We start from the raw sequence: 19,224 nt of genomic DNA, 5'->3' as shown, positions 1-19,224 counted from the left end.
CAATTTCTCAGAATGAGAACCCAATTACAAAACTTCCACAGGCTCGGCCCCTCACAAACCTTCACCGTCATCAGTGGATTTAGAGTTTACTGGCCACAATCTCCTCACTCGTGCTCATCTGAAAGTCAGGGGCTTCACTCTGCTCGCAGGGCTCTTTTTCCCTGCTGGGCCCTTGGCCTCTGCCTAACTCTCCTGTCTGACTTTCTTTCCTCTGTGCTGCTCTTTCCTACTTCTTATGAAAAGCTCTCCCCTCCCTCACCCCCTCATGTGCCCTGTGTCTAGCTGATCCCTGGGCTACACTGACTTTCTAGGGGTGTTCCTCAGGCCAAGAATCAGGACAGGGAGTCATGTGAAACCACTGTGGTGCCCAGCCTGTGAAATCTGGAAACGCCATACAAGAGTTGACTTAAAATTACAGTTGCCTCTTGCTGGCTCATGACTTCAGGAAAAAAACCCATCCTTTCCAGGGATGGGACCAGGCACATGTGGGAGCCGAAGGAAGACCAGCCCTTCCTGCCTCCCTCAGCTAGAGGCTGCAAGCCCAGCAGAGGCTATAAGACCCCATTTAGGACCTCCGAGGAAAAAACTGAACAGAAACCTTCCCGGGTACCTGCAAAAAGCCCCAAGAGCAAAAGCACAAACCCTCCTACCGTGGAGGAGGTGCATGTCCCTGGTTGTCGGAGAAATGAGTGCCTGTACAAACCACAGGAACTCCCACATTTTCCTCCTGTACTTAAACCACTTACCTGCAGTGTGGCCACACACCTCCAAATTTCCAGGGGGTGCCAGTAAGTCTTCTGCCAAACTGCTCCTCCTACCGGCCTCGGTGCTTCTTCAGCTCCCTGGTTGTAGGGCTTCTGTTCAGTCAGATTTCAGGAGGCTCTGAGTGATGGTGGTTCTGTATTTTAGTTGTAATTCTGATGTGGTTGCGGGAGGTGGCGGGGAACACGGTTACCTGCGCTGCCATCTTGTTGTCTGGGCCTTCCTTTTTTCTTTTCTTCCTTCAATTTTCTTTCTCTCTCCCTCTTTCCCTTCCTCTCTCCATCCTTTTCTTATTTCCTCCCTTCTTTCCCTTTCTAACAAAGTTTTAAACTCTGAAGGAGAAATTTAACTTTGGCTTGGCAAAGACAAGCCTCAGGTTGAGGAAGTGATAAGAATCTTGGGTCTGAGGTATGGTTCAAAATGTGTCACCTATGTTATAGAATTGTACACACGAAACCCATGTGATTTTATTGATCAGTGTCACCCCAATAAATTAAAAAAAGAAAAGGAAAAAGAAACATGTTGCCTAAAAGCAAAAAGCCACGTTCTGGAGATGCGTATGGTATTAGTGGTGATGGGTATATGAGGGAGCTGTGTCTGGACTCTCAATCTTCCCCAGGGGGCCGTGCTCAGGCCCCTCTTCTTGCCTCTCTTACCCTACTTGGTTGTTGGAGCTTCAAGGCTTGGGCTGATCAGCCAAGGCCAGGCTGGGCTAAAGGTGCAGCCTCAGGAGAGAACAGGAGCCCTTCTGAGCCTGATGGAGTAGCAGTCTGACCTATGTGCTATCAATGTCTGCGCCTAAGACTTTATATGGAAGTCCTGAGTCCCCTCTAAGATTCCTCACCGGGAGAGGGAAGGCCTGGGGAGGCCTCCGGCGCTGTGGCTCTCTAGGATGTTGACCTGTCTGCCCTATGTCAGCTCTCACAAAGAGGTGTCCACTCTCCTGGGCAGGACAAGACAGGAGAGAGAGGGATTTCTGTCAAAGTTACGAATAAACAAATTCTTTCCATCAGTGAGGGAAAATGTTGCCACGTGGTTTTCTTTAGGTTCCCTTTCTCTTTAATCTTTGTATATCCTTTACAGGTTTTTGGTTTGTGATTAGCATGAGGTTTATGTATATCATTCTCTATCTATAGCAGTCTGTTGTAAGCTGATAGGCGCTTAAGTTTGAATGTATTCTATAAAGATGACTACATTTTTACTCGCCCTCCATGCTTTATGTTATGGATGTCATGTTTTAGACCTCTTTGTATTGTGTATCTCCTAACTACTTATTATAGTTTAAGTTGAGTTTGATACCTTTTCCTTTTGACCTTCGTGATAGATTTTTAAATGTCTCGTTTGCTGTACTTATTAAATATTTAACTTTACCTGTGATATATTTCCCTTTCTCATTTCTGGTTATAACCTTTGCTTTTGTGCTTAAAGAAGATCCTTTAACATTTTGTGTAAAGCTGGTTTAATGGTCATGAACTCCTTTAGTTTTTGCTTACCTGGGAAACTTTTTATTTCTCCTTCAATTCTGAATGAGAACCTTGCTGGGTAAATTATTCTAGGTTGTAGGTTCCTCTTTCAGCACTTTAAAGACATCCTGTCATTTCCTTCTGGCTTGTAAAGTTGCTGCTGAAAATTCAGCTGATGACCATATGGGGTTTCCATTGTATGTAATTATTGTTATCCATTTGCTTTCTCCAAGGGTTTTGTTTTTGTTTTTTTAATCACTAACTTTTGCCATTTTCATTATAACCTGTCTTGGTGTGAGTCTCTTGGGGTTCATCTTGTTTGGAACTCTCTGTGCTTCCTGGACCGAACGGCTGTTTCCTTCCCCAGGGTAAGAAATTGTTCAGCCATTATTCCTTTAAGTAAAGTTTCTATTCCTTTCTTTCTTTCTTCTTCTTCTGGAATCCCTAAAATGTGAATGCTTGAGAACTTGATGTTATTCCTTGTTTTTAAAAAATTCTGTTTTCTTTTTGTTGTTCTGATTGGTTGATTTCCTTTAGTCTATCTTTCCCATGCTGCCGCCGTCTTGGACCTCTAAATGTTGCTGCTTTGGAAATGAGCTTGTCCACTCTATTCAAAGACTGAGGGAATTAAGCTCGGGCTAGGCCACGTGACACACTCTTTATAGATCAATAATGAAGAATAAACCTTCAGAGTAAGCTGATGACGTGTAGCCCAGGGGTAGAAGGAACTGGGTATACATAGGTTGGGCTTTAAAGCTCATGTAGGAATCGAGATGAGCTTGGCAGGAGAGTGGACCCATGCTCAGTACATGAAGCTGGGGTTGGGGCTGCTTGCCTTGTCTATCCAATGAATGGAGGCTGACAACACTCCAGAAATGTGCTGCTTGTCCATGATGCAGAAAGCAAAAGGGGCATTTTTGTAAAAAATAGGAACTAGTTCTAACAGTTTGGTTGACTTAAATGTGGACCAAAAGGCAACCCACAGTGACAAATTAAAAATGCCCTGGCAAGTGTGGCTCAGTGGTTGGAGCATAATTCTGTACACCCAAAAGTTGCAGGTTTGATTCCTGGTCAGGGCACAAACCTAGCTGCGGGTTCTATCCCTGGTCAGGGCGCATAGGGGAGGCAACCAATGGATGTTTCTCTCACATATTGACGTCTGTCTGTCTGTCTGTCTCTCTTCTGCTCTATCTAAAATCAATAAGCATGTCCTTGGGTGAGGATTATAAAAACAAAGGGTGACCTGCCTTAGCTTAATGTGAAGGAAGGAATTCAAAGTCTTAGGGAGATTGGAATGTTAGAGTAGATTTGTAGTTTGTCTTACTCACCCACATGGGATGTTCCAAAAGACATGCCTTTTACCAACACTGTGAAGAATCCATTTGTGAGGGAGACCCAACATCCTTGAAGAGCTCTGTGATCACTCTGCTTAGCAGGCCAGATCTTGCAGTGGGAGCTGCAGTCATTGAATTGAGAAACCTAAACACAATGGGAGCAATTGAATCTGGAGGGGCAGGGGCCCAGTGGTGACATTCAATAGTCAGAAACAAGGTGGATGTAGCGTAATGGATAACCTAGAGTCAAAGACGTGGTCAAAATAGTCTGACTCACACAGACCTATGGCATTGGCTAGTTAGTCATAATGCTCCTATAAGCCTACTAAATTTTGACTTGATCTGTGTCAGCAGAAAAGTTCTAGGTTAAGTGAACAAAACTCTAATCTGAATCATAAAAACAGAGTCATGGCCCTTCAGTCAATTCCTATACTTGAGCTAGTTTATGGACCCAGAACCCCTTGAATAAAGACAGGCTAGATTCCCTTTAGGAAGGACCCTGGTGTGTGTGCGTTATGTGCCACTGAGTCAGCTCCAACTTCCGGAGACCCTATGAATGAGAGACATCCACAATGTCCTGTCCTCAGCAGCCCTGCTCAGCTTCTGTAGACTCATGCCTATGGTTTTTTTATGGAGTCTCTCAATCTCATATTTGGTCTTCCCTTTTTCCTGCTGCATTCTATCCCCCCCCTCCCCTAGCATTACTGTCTTTCCCAAAGAACCCTACCTTCCCATGATGTGCCCAAAGTAGGACAGCTTCAGTTTTGTCATTTTAACCTCTAGTAATACTTCAGGCTTAATTTGCTATAGGACCCACTTGTTCATCTTCTGGGTCTCCAGTTCACCAACCGCAGGTCTTGGGAGTTCTTAGCCTCTAAAATCATGTGAATCAATTCCTATAACCCTCTTCCCCCCACCCTCCCCCACAATATATATTTCTGGTTCTGTTTCCTTGGTGAATCCAGACTAGTACACAGCTGCAGTTTTCCTCCTTAGTCTATGGTTTTCCCAGACACTGAGGTCTACTCTGCATTCATAGTCCCTCTGGCCTCCTCAGAGTGAGCCTGGCACTCACCCTTTTTGTCCCTCAATAGCAGGGAACACACATCAGATCTTCCTATCCTTTCCCTGGGGGCAATGAAACTCAGAGCACTCCAACAGCTCTCTCCAAAGACATCCTCTTCAAAAATCCCTTGAAATGTCCTACAACTTAATCCTTTTTATATTCTCTCAATGAGTGACAGGTACAATATTTGGATATTACTTTTAAGTTTAACATCATGTTACATATTGAAGAGGAAAGGAGGGAATAGCATCTTTGCAATGAGACCAGGAAATTATTAAGCATGAACAAGAAGTTATGAAAAATATCGCTATTGGAAATAGAAAGACTACAATAAGGGGGATACACTTCAGGCTAGAATAGTTGATGAGAGATGAGTGAATTTAAAAAAATTAAATATAATATAGCACCAAAAGATGAAGAAATTAAAAATATGAATAAGAAGTTGAGAGTCATGGAAGATAGGTTGAGAAATTTCGACACACATCCAAGAGGAATTCCTGAATGAAAAGCTACTGAGAACATAGGGGAGGGAATGACTGAAAAGTTTCTGTAATTAAAATTCTAGTTCAGAAAAGTGCGCTGATTGTGATGAGGGTAATTTAATAGAAACCAAACAACCCCTCCTGAATACCACCATACCTCACTAGGAACACAAAAAGGAGATCCAGCATCAGTGAGGTTGTGAGTCAATGTCACAACTGATCACATTCCTGTGAAAAGAAACACCTGGGTCATGACTGTCTCCTGCCTTCCCCTGGCCCAGGGTAGGAGACTAGGGGACATGAGACTGGAGTCTTCACAACTTTCTACTACTTCCTTTTTTCTCCATAAACTAATTAAACAGACCCTTTTGTTCATTAAAAAAAAAGACTTTCTGCTTCTTCTGGTCCACATGCAACTTGTGATGAGCTCGAGGTACCTGTTCTTAGGGTTCAGACACATAGTAAGTACAGCGCACAGTGGGTACTTACTCCAGGAGTTTTTCTAAGTGTTGAGACTTGGCTCTGTGATTGGGCCCCCACTGATTCAGGTCTTCTAGAAGAAACAGTGGGAACAGGGTTGGCAACGTGAAAACAGCAGTGCATCGTCTCCTGTGATACATTCTAATTGCTCTTTTATTGCACAGTTTTCACAGGCAGCATTTTCAAAGGCTGTAAAGAAGAGAAAGAGAAATAAGTTAGGATCTGGCTAGCCTTTCAATTCTTACTATTTAGACCAATTAAGTATATCTCCAAAAGGAATACATGCTTACTGTAAAAAGTTCAAGCCATATGGAAGGATATAAAACAAAACTCCTCCCTTCATTCCCTTCTTCCTTCACCCTAGGCATGAGCTCGTTAATATCTGGGGTGTCTCTTTCCAGATCTTTCCCTGAGATGAGGTAATATGTGAAGTATCCCAGCTGTAGTTCACCCATACCACACTCCCTTTACTTTGGACCCCTCCTCTGCTCCTGATTTGGGAAGGTAGATGGGAGCTACTTACTCATTGATTTAAGAAAGTGGTCACAGTGGAATCAGAGACAAAATATACCAAAGTGTTGAGTTCTCATCCCAGATATAAGATAGAAAGAACTGAACAGATTATATATTGGAAGTCCCCCCACCTTCCCAACCCTAGAATAGATCAAGCTGAGGAGGAGGAAGATGGCAGATGGGGAGGAAGTAATGGAGAAACAGTCATGGTCTCCAAAAGGGAGGCCCCTCGCCCTCCTCTGGGGGTTAGTTATAACATATGAGTATATTAGAAAACTTTCCAGATAAAGTTTGGGGACTCAGAAAAAGAGGGGCCAGTGATAAACTTTTATTTGGAGATGTGGGGAGCAGATATCTCCTCCCTTAAAAATATGATCTGAGGGAGGTGGGCTTCTAAACCTAAGGGCCAAGGTAAGGAGAGAAAACTGCTACATTGACTAAGTTTAAATATAAAATGCCCAACTTTATCCAGGATTGACCACAATTACATTTTCTGCCACCAGGAGGAATGGAGACTCCAAATAAAGGTAAAATTTGAGTCATGCAACAACAGCAAAAGTCATACCATGAACACCTGTATTTTGAGGTTGTTTTCATTTTTTTTTTGTTTTGTTCCTCCAAATACTGTTGCAATAAATATCTTTGCATACTTGTGTGAGGATGTGTAGGGCAGATTGCTAAGCCAGAGGGCATGCAGGCTGTAAAGTTGGATTCCAAGTAGGCTCTGATTCTATTCTCCCATTTCACCTGGCTTTATCTTGAGATGGGATGAAATGGGTTATGGCTTCAATTTCTCCCTCTTCCTGCCAGGTTAAGATATTTAAATATGACGTATGGGTTTGTCTATCACCAAAGGGGTGTTGAAAAGTGAATATTTGTTTCCCCCACTGTCCTCTTGTGAATATTTGTCAATAATTCGATCACAGGCATTTTCCCCCTTTCCCAAGCGCGGTTTCCCAAGGAACCCGCCTGGGTAGCTGTAGTCCCCAGAGCTGCCACTAGGTGTCAATGTCGGTCTTGGTTGGTGCCGACTCGGAGCCCGGGTCAGGCGGCGCGGTCCCTGCGGAGCCTCAGCTCCTCTTCGGCGAAATAACAAATGTCCGTTGCGCGGGGCACTTTCTTCGGGAAGGACCCCGGGGAGCTCGGGCGCGTGCATACGGAGCCGAGCGCGCGAGGGGCTTCTGATAATGACATTCAGCTTCCAACGCCGTCGCTCACAGGCAGAGCGGGTCGCTCCCCGCTTTGATGTATGAGATTATTACGGGGAGGTGATGCGGGCGGGACGCGGGGCGGCGGGCTGCGCGTGGTTCCCGTGGGAACCGAGGGGCGCTGCGCGGCTGAGGCGGTCGTTTCGCGGCGACGTGGGGGAGCGAGGACACGTGCGATGGGGACCGCCAGGGGCAGAGGAGGGCCGGGCACCCTCTGAGTTCGTTCTCAGCAGCAGCGGGCTGGGCCTCTTCTGGGCGACGTGAGTGGAGGTCGGAGGAGATGAGCGTTTCCCCTCAACCCTGGGCTGGAAGGCAGAGCAACAACCCCGCCCCCCACCCCCCAGCCCCCCAGCCCCCCAGCCCCCCAGCCCCCCAGCCCCCCAGCCCCCCAGCTCCCCATGCCTGACCCGGGCAGTCAGTGCCTTGGGGAGACAGCCGGAGGCCTGCGTCTGGTTGTTAGTCTGGGTGCCAGAGTCTTGACTGGATCAGTGTTAAACTTAGGTAGAGTCTTCAGTCCAGGACTTCATGAAGGTGACAAAAGAGGAGTGGGCTGGCCCTCTGAACTGAGGTCTCAGGAGAGGTTCCTCTGCAGTTGGCCTCTAAGGAAATGGAGGTGAGGCTGATAGGAGGGTCCCTAGGGAGCTGGTAGCCCCCTGGACAGCTTGCCTATGAAGTGATCTTTCTTCCCTTCTCCCAGCTTGTGCCAAGCCTCTTCCACTGTCTCCGCTACTTAGACTGCATGTTGTGTTTTTGTTCTAAGATTCTTATGTTTGAGCCACATCGCCAGCTGGAAGTAGAAAGCCTGTGCTCTTGCTTTAATGTTTCTGCCTACCCTGGGGAGTCCCCGCAGGCTCTTCCTAAAGGGGATGCAAATCCCCTCTAAAGACCTCCATGCCCCACCTCCATGCTGTTCCAGGACCACAGATGGGAACCAAACCATGGTCACTGCCACAGGGCATCCCTGCCAAAGTCTGGTCCTCGATGGATGGACGCCTGTCCTCTGCAGGGTGAGTTCTCTCCCTGGCATCAGAGTTATTTACTCAGTTTTTGCTCATCTACTCAGCTGTTACCCTTGGAGCCAGCACAGGTCCCAGCCAAGTACTCTGCGAGATCTAATTCTCTCCTCACAAATCCTCAGACCCCAGACTTCAGACCTTTGACTAGAGCCTGAGTCCCCACCCCAGATTACACTTCTTTCTCCATAGATCTGCCCACCTGTCAGCTTCTTTAACTTCAAGTCTGGGTCTTAGATCCTTTATTCCCAGAAAATCCTGGCTCCCACTGCAGACTATTTACCTTTCTTCTGAGGTCTACAGATCTAAAGGTCTCAGGCAGGGGCCTGCCTTCAAAGCTCCACACAGTCCTGTGACATTCCTCCAGGGCATCAACAATAAGGTATTATATACCTTATATCCCCATGGGGCCTTAGCATCCTCTCCTGAAATATGTATAATATTATATAAGGCCTTAATTTGCATAACTAAGAAAGTCCCCCAAGGACCCCAATATGACTTGCTCTCCTTACCCAATGGACTAAGATAGGCAGCCAGTATAATTTGTTCAATTTTGGACTCACTTGGACTTAGTTACCTTGATTGTTGACAGAAAACTCTTTATCTTTGCATCTGCAGATACAATAAACCTGTAAATGCTGACTCTTTGTTGCTTGATTTCTATGGATGGGCACAGAGGCGATTATGCTCTGTTTTTGAGTTTGTGAGTGCAGGGCTCTCGCTTCAGGGCCCTGTGGAGTGACTGGTTGCGTTTCCTGGGACAGGTGGCTGGAGGGGCTGTGTGTGCTTTGCTCGCTCATACTTTCTTCTCACTCTCTTGCTTTCTTGCACTCCTGGCTTCTCCTTCCTAAACCTGAGCACTCAGCCTGTGTCTGGGGCCTGGATGTTGGGTTTCCTGCCCTGCTCATGGTTTGTGGCTGCTACATCTGCAATGGGAGGGCATTTTGAACTAGCTTGGGGTAGAAGACCCTTCCTCTTGGGTGTGGGACAAAACACGGGCACCCTGGCACTTCCTATGTGACACCTGGAAGATCCCTTTCTCTCGATATCAACTCTAGTCTGGGATTTGGCCAATTCTTAGGTTAAGGGCTCAGCCAGGGCTCAAGTGGGATCCCCAGCCAGCACTGCAGCTGCTCCCTGATGAGAAAGGAAGCTTAGGAATGTGACAAACATCAAGTTGAGCTGCCTCAGTTTCCCTCGACCGATCAGTTTCTGATAATAAAGAAGAAATGGTCCAGGTTCACACAAGACCCCACTCTTCCCCCACTCCCTCAGCTGGAAGAGCTGATTACCAAAGCCTTTTCTTTTTTGGGGAGGGGAGGGAGAATACTCCACATATTTTAAAATAGTAATGATGAGGCAGAATCATAGCAGGCAGTATTTAACAAGTTCATTCAGCTCAGGCCTAATACCTAGGAAGTACTCCTGAATCACACTAAACTATGGAAAAGTCTGTTAGGAGAAAACCCACAAATTTGACTAATGCATGTTTGATGTTCCAGTTTCATTCACTGGGGATAATGTGTGGTATGGGTTCAACCTGTAGCAATTTTTTTTTTTTCATTTTTAAAAAAATAACAAATGACAACCTGTGGTCTCTTTTCCTTATTTTATTTTATTTTATTTTTTTTACCCCAAGTACAACACACGCCGATAAAAAAGATGTACGTTGCATGTATCCGTGATAATAGCCATGGCAAAGGCAGTCTGAGGCATATTAATAACAGACTTATCTGTGGAGCAGCACCTTATGTAAGATGCATTTTCCTCTAGAGCCAGGCAACAGAGAATCCACCTTCACAAGCAGATAAGTGGCCCCTGGGCCCATGTGCAACCCAGCGCCCGGCCCACGGCAGGGGGAGTTTTTTCACCTACATAATTGATATAATAAAGGTAGAATTTCCATTTAGCCCAACAGATGCTAACATGTAAATTGATACTAGATATTCTGCAGTCTGGCTATACTAATGTCACCTATGGAAGCCAAGATAATTTCAGTGACATCTTTCTTTTCTCCGGGGAGAAGTGTGCTTTCTGCCGGTGTCCATCTGACGAGCCTGGATAAACATTTGCGTGGCAATTGGGGACAGCATATTTAATGTTTACTTGAGTATAGCCATTCAAGATGTCTTTTATAAACCCCTGTCTACATCAAAAAAGATATAGGGCTAAATAATGATAGAAGATTTTGTTGAAACTGATGGGATAACTTTGAGTCCTTTCCTTCCTGGTGACCAGGGGCCCAATAGACCATAGGAACCAAATGGATCATCCAAGAAAGCTGGTAACTTTCATCTGTGCAACTCTATGAGCCACAGGGTGTGACATGGTTAGTAACGTGACACTGCTCATCTCTAGCCTCCACTATCTGATCACAATTGCCTGCTCTTCAGCCCTGCGCCCTGCGTCACCCTCAACAGGCCAGCAGCGTTGTGACCATGGACTGGCTGTTCACTCTCCCACGCTGCTATCTGCCCTCCTGCCTCACCCCACTTCAGTTCTCCGCTCCCCAGCCTTCTCTGCCTGCTCAGCCTTTTTGCCTTTACTCTCTGCAGCAGACCAGCGCCCCAGTCACTCACTTCCCAGAGCCTCCATACAACCACACTGCTGGTTTTCCAATCCCACCGGCTCTACTGTTTGTCTTCGCGCTTCTTATCTAGGCCTTGGGTCCTGCTCAAGAAAGTCATGGAAGCTGAGTTAACACCTAACCTCAGTTAAGAGTCAGCACTAAGAGTCATGAGGAACTTTTCTTCTTCTTGGGGCACCTCCATGCGTTTCCACAGGTGCTTTCAAGCCTGGATGCCTCCAGGCTTGGTGTATTTCTATTTCCCCGTGGTTCAGGGGCGTTTCCTCTGCTCCAGCTTTCACACTTCCATGACTCTGTTATTTCTTACCCCCCACTGGCCTGATTACCCCTCAGGCTATGGTCTTACCCTCACCTTCCATTGCTGGACTTCCCTAAGGAGTGGGCAGTGTTTCTGCCTCCTTTTCTCTACCATCTGCACACTTCCAGTCTCTTGACACTTAATTTCCACTTTGTGAAAATGACTTTTTTGAAGGACACAGATGAGGCAGGGCCTAGACTTAGTGGCTTTTTCTCAGACTAGTGGCAGGGTTTGTCCTGTGTGACCATGACATCCTTCTTGTTGTGGACAGAATAATGACCCTCCAAAGATATCCATGCCCTAACCTCTGGAACCCCTGAATATGTTACCTTACGTGGCAAAAAGAACTTTGCAGGTGTAATTAAGTTAAGAATCTTGGATTACCTGGGTGTGTACAATGTAATCACAAGGATCCTTTCAGTGTGAAGAGGGAGATTAGGAGAGTCTGATTCAGAGAAAGAGCTATGATGATGGAAGCTGAGGTCAGAGTGATGTGGGGCCATGAGCCAAAGAATGCTGGCAGCCTCCAGAAGTTAGAAGTTTTCCTGTAGAGCCTTCAAAAGGAATACAGCTCTGCCAATACCTTAATTTTAGTCCCATACAAACCATTTTCAGACTTCTGACCTCTAGGACAGAGAGAATAAATTTGCATTTTTGCTTCAAGCCACTAAGTTTATAGTAATTTGTGACAGCAGCACCAGGAAACTAATACACTTCTCAAAACTCTCTTTTTCCTAGGTTGTCACATCCAAAGTCATGGAAACTTCTGCTGCTTCTGCTGGTCCTTTTCATTCTGTTTCCTTTGCAATGGGGGATTTTTAAGTCTCAACCCTTTCTCTGGCCATGTATTAAGCATTTTCATAATGAATATTTGTATAACTTGTCTCTGTCTATTTAATAATACCACTCTAATTGGGAATTTAGAGATGCCTGCCTTACCCACACTCCCTCTTCAGAGAACCTTCCTCTACCCACAGTCCCTGTTGTATAGATAGCGGGCTACCTGTCCTTGCCCCAGTGATAGCACCTCATCAAAGGGAAACTCATTGGTAAGCTGGCTGGTGCAGAAAAGGTGATTTGGGTTGATCAGAGGCCCACTCTGGGGAATCTGTCAAAGTGACACCAAGGAAAGTTTCAGTTCATGGTAGGCATTTGAGGGTAAGACTGCGGTAGAGCTTTGTCTGGGTGACAATTAAGGGCCAGATGAAGTTCAGGAAGAGGAGAACTGAGATGTGGCTGACTGGAGGATGGGAAGGGAGCAGAGGTAGTCAGAAAAGCTGAGAAACCACTCAAGGGGGAGGAGGTAAGAGTGTCTGTATCTTGGAGTGGCCTTGGTTTTGCTTTTCCCTAGGAGCTTGTCACATTTCTCTAAGACACTTTGTGTCCTCATAAACTCTGTTTTTCTTTGAGTTAGTTTGAGTGGGTTTCTGTTCCTTGCAACCAAAGATGACTAACTAGAAAGATCTGTATTTGTCCAGCTGCTCAAGCCAGAAGCCTGGGGGTCAGCTTTGACTCTCCTTGCCTTCTCTGTTGTTCTGAAGCCTGGATACATGAGATGGAGGAGAAGCTGGGACAGACCCAGAGGAATAACAATATTTAAGGAGAGAAAGAACAACCTTTAAAGGAGAATGAGAAGAAGTTGGAGAAGTAGGAAGAGAAATAGGAATGCATCCTGAAGCATCCCTGAAGTGAGGGGAGCAAGTGGCTATAAGCAAGAAATGCCATCAGATCCTAAACGGAGTTGCTTTTGTTTCTGTCAGGAGCAGTTCTGGGTGATGAGAAAGTAAATATCTTACTGGAAATTTAGTGACTCAAAATCGAAAGCTTCAGAAAGAGCGTTTGGGTGAGGGAGCACGTAAACCATCCTCCAGTGGAAGCCAAGGAGACTCATCTATTAACACCAACTACAAAATACACACAAGGCCCAGAAATGAATGATGAGTGATTTCAATTAGATCTGACTTTGAGCTCCTCAAGGTCAAGGTGTGTGTCTTATTTGCTCACATATTTGCAGTACCTAGCTTAACTCCTGGCATTCTTTCTATTCTTTCCACAAGTTTTTGTTGCATGTTTAGGTGCCAGGATCATAGTAGGCATTCAGTTGGATGATTAAGCTATTTTTTATTTCTTTTTTAAAAATTTATTGATTTTAGAGAGAGAGGAAGGGGGGGGAGAGGAGAAGAGTGAGAGATCTGTTGTTCCACTTATTTATGCGTTCATTGTTTGATTCTTGTATGTGCCCAGACTGAGGATCGAACCTGCAACCTTGGTGTATTGAGACGACGCTCTAATGAACTGAACTACCTGGCCAGGGCCTGATTAAACTATTTTTACATCATGTTTTGAAAATCGCGCATCTAAAAAATTCCAGATTTGCTTTGCTAACAACTTTAGCTCCCAGAATACATCGGAAGGAGAGGCAGTTTGTTTAGGAGTAAAGATATTTTCCACTTGTCAATGAAGGAATCCATATTTTGAGCCAGTATTGAATTGTGTGATAATGAAAACATTTAATGCAAAAAACGGCTGCTGTTGGATGGATCTATACAACTAAATTGGTAATACAAATATATCTCTCATGAAAATTTTTACGCATAAGAGCCTCCCTGACATTGTGTTGGGTGTCTCTGAAAGAAGGGGATGCTCTGAATTTTTCAGGGCACCACTCTGAAGTCACAGTGATTCGTGTGGATTCCTTTGTCCCACCAAATGAGATACAACATGGGCCCTGGACCTTTGACAGTGGACAATAAACTCCCTCTCTGTGTGACTCCTTTTGGAAAAAAAGAGAAAAGGAATTCTAGAATAAAATGTACTCTTTTGGAGCTTCTGGGAGCAGCGGTAGAGAAACCTTGTGGGTAGCATGTTTACGCTGGGTTGAAAACACGCTGGAGTGTTTCTGTGTCCATAGGAAGCTCTCCAGGCTGGCCGCAGCCTGGCTTTGTGAGAGCTGATTAGGATGCAAAGTAGTGATGCAGGCTTGTTCGGGAGCTTGTCTCACCTCTGTCCCCTCAACCCTGCCCAGGCCCATTCCTAAGTGTGAAAGTTCTGATTGTTATCTTGGTCACAGAATCCCATTCCTTGTCTGTTTTCTTTTGCCCTTATTCTCACATTTCTTTGAATGTCCTTTCATGGGACGCCTTGATCTGCTCCCAAAGAAATGCAATTATCAGAAATCAACCTCTCTCACCCATTTCTGCCCTAAGCAGCTTTTGCCCACTGGTGAATTTCACATTGTACTGAGAAAGTCAGCAACTAATACTAATAACAATAAAATATGTTTGTATTTTTTAGATGACTTTTTCCACTGGGGACTCCCTAGTGAGAGCCAGGCGCTGAGCAGAGTGAGTGTGGATATGAGCTGGAAATAGAGAGCAAGAAAGAGACCTGGCTGGCTGAAGCCTTTCCTTGACAGCTAATTTCCATTTTTTGGTATCAAGGGGTCTGTGCCAGTAATTGGCATGCAGATTGTGTCTGATGGGCCTGTTATACAGAATAAAGGAATCTGCTAGTTAGAATAAGCCAACCCCAGGCTGATGGATGGGGCATAAGGAGGTCATTGCAAAAGAGAAATTGTGTGGGTGTGTGTCCCTGTGCGTGTGTGTTTCACAAGAATTCCCACCCCCCTCCTTTCTCCCTCTTTATCCAGCAAACTCTAATCTTTCATATTGCATTGAGACAAATGTTGCTCCATTTCTCTGCCTCTCTCTGTTTTTCCCTTGAAGGGATATTTGATGGAACCCACTCCAGGTTTTAATAAAGTGTGGGGGCAAAGGAGAAATTAAAGCAGTGTCATGGTTTGTTAGCAGCCCAGGATCTTCCAGGATGGGCCCAGGCTACAAATTATACTTTGGAATTAATTGGCAGACGGCAGTTTTCCCGTCCATCATTCTTAATCCAAAGGCATGGTGGAAGCAGCTATGGGATATCAACAAGAAAATGTGTAGTTTTCCATTTCCCCTTTGTCTAAGTCACTGGTCTGATTAGGTAGCTGTTTTCTTGACCCCCCTACCCCATGCCTTGATTAGGTGGGAGTTGTGCTATCTGCTGTTACCTCTTGGGTTAGCTGGGTGACTCGAGACATCCTCCTAAGCAGGGTGCTTCCAGGTGAGGTACCTGCTAAGGGTCGCAGGGGTCCACAGCTAGGCTTCCCATGACCATGGGAAGCTGAAAAAGAATTTAGTTTCCTTTTCCAAAGCTCTATTAAACCCCCCAAACACCACAGAGTTGACTCTTATTAATATAATATATGTATGTTAGGTATGTTTAGGGTAAGATTTAAAGAAGCATTAAACACATAGGAAGAACCAACTAGCTTCTGCTTTTCCATCCCTGGTCCTCCCAGGTTGGGATAGACTGACTCCTGCCTGCCTTGCCTGGGATGTGCCCGAGCACTGTCTCAACAGCATTTAGACGGCTTGGGAAGCTTCATGCTCTCAGCCAGGGGCTAGCCTTCCCCAAGGGCCCAGTTCCTGCTTCTTTGTATAAGGGAGAAAATGACTGTGCTCCAAAGGCCAGAGTCTGTCTTTGCTGGCACAGAGGAAAGCACTCTTGTATGTTGATTAGGACAGACCTTTCCCAGTTAGAAAGGAGTCATTATCTCCTATCTAGCTCCCTTCTTTCTTAATATAAAACTTGAGTTTATCACATTTGTTGGGTGAATTTTTAAACTCTTATTTACAATATTTATAGTTCTTATAGTTTTCTGGCTTATTCTGAGAGGACTTTTCACAATAAGGTGTGTGAGGCTTTCAAAAAGATGTTTTTTGCTATAGGATTCCCTTTATATATAGTTCAAAAGCAAACAAAACTAGTATTTAGGGTTAAAACACTTTTATAGGAAGCAAGTATTCTTACCTGCCTAATGGGCAATTAAAAAAATTTTGTTAATTACATAGTAAAATTGACAGTTTGGGAGGTACAGTTCTATGAATATAAACATATGTGTACATTCATATAACCAGCATTGTAATCATTATGCAGAATTTTTATTTCACCCCAAAGAGCTCTCTGAGTTCTGTATGCTGCCCTGTGTAGTCACTCCTTTACCTCACCCCTAAGCCCTGCCAGCCCCTGACCTGTTCTCTGTTACTGTGATTTTGAAATAGACTTTTCTTTAAAAACATAGTCAAACAGAACATTATAATATTCTAAAAAAATAGATGAGTTCCTGATAGAAAATGCTTTATTTTTCATTAGATAAATTCAGTTGTATTATTGAGCAGACATAAGCAAGGGTTCTAAAACTCTTCCTTTGTCTTCTGAACAGATCCTGAGTGTCCCATAGGATTATCCCTTTGGGCCGTGTTTCCCCCCAAAACTGTCCTAACAGGTGAATGCAGAAAAAACATTTCAGAAAATCGAAGCCACCTTTGACTCAACCCTGCCCTTTTGCTTGTCTCTGCAAGCAAATATTTTTTAAAAAAATATGTTTTTATTGATTTTAAGAGAGGGGGGTTGGGCGAGGGATAGAGAGATAGAAACATCTAAAGGCTGTCTCCTGCACGCCTCCCACTGGGGACTGAGCCAACAACCTGGCCCCAACCGGGAACTGAACCTGTGGCCTCTTGGTTCATGGGCTGAAGCTCAACCACTGAGCCACCCTAGAGGGGCTGCAAGCAAATATTTTTTTAATCTCACTAATCTCTAAGTGTGGGGCCAGCATCTCCCATTTTTCCCCACCTCGAATAGCATGTAGAAGACTGCTCTGTGCAAGGGTGGTATTGGAGAGAAAGAGGAATGAGGGGGAGGCCTAGGAGAAAGAAGGAATTGGAAGCCAAGGAGCAGGAGGAAGAGGCAGGTGAAAATGAAGAGAAAGGAATGGAGAAGGTAAAAGGAGAGGAGAAATGAGAGCAGAGAGGGGAGGGAGCTGACGGCCCAAACCCCAGTCCTTGGATAGAGGGTGTCTGCCTCTCCAGCACCAGCCAGGGCTCCCACAGTTCCAGGACATTACTGCTGCTACCTGCAGGCCTGGAGGTCAAACGGGAAGCAGTAAATGCCTGCCAACTCCACCAATATTTCCTTTAACTTTGCACAGCCCCTACGCAGTGCCCTCCCCCGCTGAGCAGAGACCTCCCTCCTTCTGCCAAGTAAGCCAGAGGGTCTCTGCTGGCTGCTGCTGTAGACAGCACTCTGTGTCTCTCTCAGACACGTCAGAAGAGCACTGAGTGTTTTTGGCAACGGAAGACGGTAAAAAAGAAGAGGAGATGGGGTGGGTGGTATGGTGTCTGTTCAAGTTTCAGCTCAGTGGATTGGGTGTGAGGCCCTGTGGACCGGGGGTGGGGGACCCTGGAGGACACAGAGATTCCCACTGACACCCAGGCTTCTTTAGGTTGCCCAGGTCTGGGGTGAGGGTGGGGTGTTCAAGGACTTGATGGGGCCACTTGGTGAGACTCTGGACGTTGACAGAGCTATTTTGGGACCTACGTGATGAGGTGAGGGGCCCAGCACTGTGAGGGCACCCAAAGACAGTGGTTTTGGGAGCACCCATCAGAGCACTGTGACATGGATGGAGACATTCCTCATTGGGCTGGAGGTGAGGCTCCTGCAAGTGGCTTTATGGACATAGGATATAGACAAATAAGTCGTGGGTTTGAGAGGAAGGATGGGCTGATGCTTGGTGGAACCTGCATAGACCAGCTTAGGAGTAAAATGGCAGGCTCCCCTTTGAGGATCTCCCGAAATCATCGGGTATAATTTAGTTTGTTTGGGGTCTGGAGTTCTGCTGTTTTTGGGGAGGCAATTATTAAACCCATCAGAAGTGAAAATTGACTTTTTAAGTTTCTAGGCCACACCCTTAAATGACAGAAAAGAGAAAAGAAAAAAGGAAAGAAAAGAAGGCTGCAGCTATGGGGAGTAGGCCACTTGTCGAATTGTGGGGTCCCCTTCTAAGGAAGCAGCTCCCCGTAGGGCTGCCGTGGGCACTGCCTCTCTCTGCTCCTTCTGAGGATGGGCTCTCCACACTTTATACCCCAGCCTTGCCTCTGGACAGGGAGCTTCCTTCTTAAAACTCCCTCCTCCTTGTGTTCTTGGAACACTGAAAACCTTAAACAAAACTCTTCAGCTTTCAGGAGGGCCTCATTTTATGCTGTTGCTATTTCTTTGTGTTCCTCTTGATTCTCCTGCCTGCCACGAATCTTGGCAACTCTGGACACGGCTGAGGTTAGCCAGTGGGAATTAGAGAAATCTTTGTGTAACATTTCTGCAAGTTATAAAAAAAGTGCCTTTTCCTTGGGAGAATAGTCCCATGCGGGGTGCACAGTGTGGTGAGCGAAGCGCAGGCCGAAGCTGAGCCCCCACTCACCCTTGTCCAGGTGTCCCATCCTAAAAACCCAGAGGGGTGCTGAGCTCGTCCCCACTCTAACTTGCCAGGAATACTACCATCATCATGTGATTACATGCCTCGTTTTCAGTGTCATTTTCTCATTACCTACTCTGAGTTTTGTTAGCTTCTACCAAAAACTATCTTCATGTTCTCCTTAAGTATGTATATTTAAAGCATTGCTTTTATGAGTTTATTACTGTGTCAGCCACATGACTAGTCAAATTTTAACCGAAAAAACAAAGTCATTTTGTTATTGCAACAGAAGAAATTTAATGCAGAAAATTGTTTAAGCAGATGATAGAGTTGCTGGGAAGACAGACAGTGCATGGATAAAACAACCCAGCAATTAGCAGTAGCAGGAAATTGCTCCTGCCCTTAGGGAGGAAGCGATGTTATCAGAACAGCCATTTTGCAATGTGAGGCTGCAAGCATGGGGACCAAAAGCCAATAAGCCAAAGACAGGAGCAGAAAGATAGGTGCTCTTGATTCCCTGATGGTATCAACAGGCTATCAAACCAACCTGAGAATGATCTTTTTACCACTTTTTTGTTAGCAAATAATAAATGCCTCTATTTATTTGAATCTGTTAAATTTTCTGTTACTTATAGCTCAATAGATCTGAAGTAATATTTATTCAAGACCTAAATAAGCCATTTATATTAATAACTGCATTAGATTAAATGAGTATATTTAT

This window comes from Miniopterus schreibersii (genome assembly GCF_964146895.1).
Source record: "Miniopterus schreibersii genome assembly, chromosome: 15".
Classification (NCBI taxonomy): domain Eukaryota; kingdom Metazoa; phylum Chordata; class Mammalia; order Chiroptera; family Miniopteridae; genus Miniopterus; species Miniopterus schreibersii.
Note: the sequence above shows the minus strand (reverse complement) of the source record.